The sequence below is a fragment of the Glossina fuscipes genome, unplaced genomic scaffold (assembly GCF_014805625.2).
Source record: "Glossina fuscipes isolate IAEA_lab_2018 unplaced genomic scaffold, Yale_Gfus_2 73, whole genome shotgun sequence".
Classification (NCBI taxonomy): domain Eukaryota; kingdom Metazoa; phylum Arthropoda; class Insecta; order Diptera; family Glossinidae; genus Glossina; species Glossina fuscipes.
The window spans coordinates 974,398-975,010 of record NW_023998436.1 but is presented as its reverse complement, the minus strand read 5'-3'; positions in this window follow the sequence as shown (position 1 = coordinate 975,010).

The window sequence follows — 613 nt, the reverse complement described above, 5'->3', positions numbered from 1 at the left end:
AATAAAATTTTCACAATTTGTATTGACTTGCTTTCTACGAATCGATGAGAAACTTTTAAAATGGCGACCTTCGAGAGAATGAAGCAAGCAAGAAGAACAGTGTCGTTTATAAATTTTTACCGTTCTCTTTGTCTATTCCAGCAATTCCATACAATCGAAATGAGAATGTAAGAACACAACCAAAGAGAGCGCAAGAGAGAAATGTAAATAGATAAGTGCAGGTGTTCGCTGAGCTTAAAAAGAACAGCTGAAGGAAGCTGTTGAGGCTTAAATAAACAATGCTTTGTCGAAATTGTGCGCAAAATCTACATAATAGCTTTAATTCAATTTCGATTTCATCCTCAAATCATGTTCATATGTGCCGTCTTGCTCTTGCAGATGCTTCACGTTTGTCAAGTGTTGCCAGTATTTTCTAAAGAGTGTTAAGAAGTAAAAATTAAAGCTTGTGGTTTCTTAGATCTTATACCAACATAAAAAGTAAGATTTACTCGTAAGATTACTAATTACACACTACACCACTTATAACCCAAACCAAGTTTGTGCGGACATATGTAATACCGAGAAGCGCTTAAGATTGCCTCACATTTTGTCGTACCGATCGATCATTTTCTGT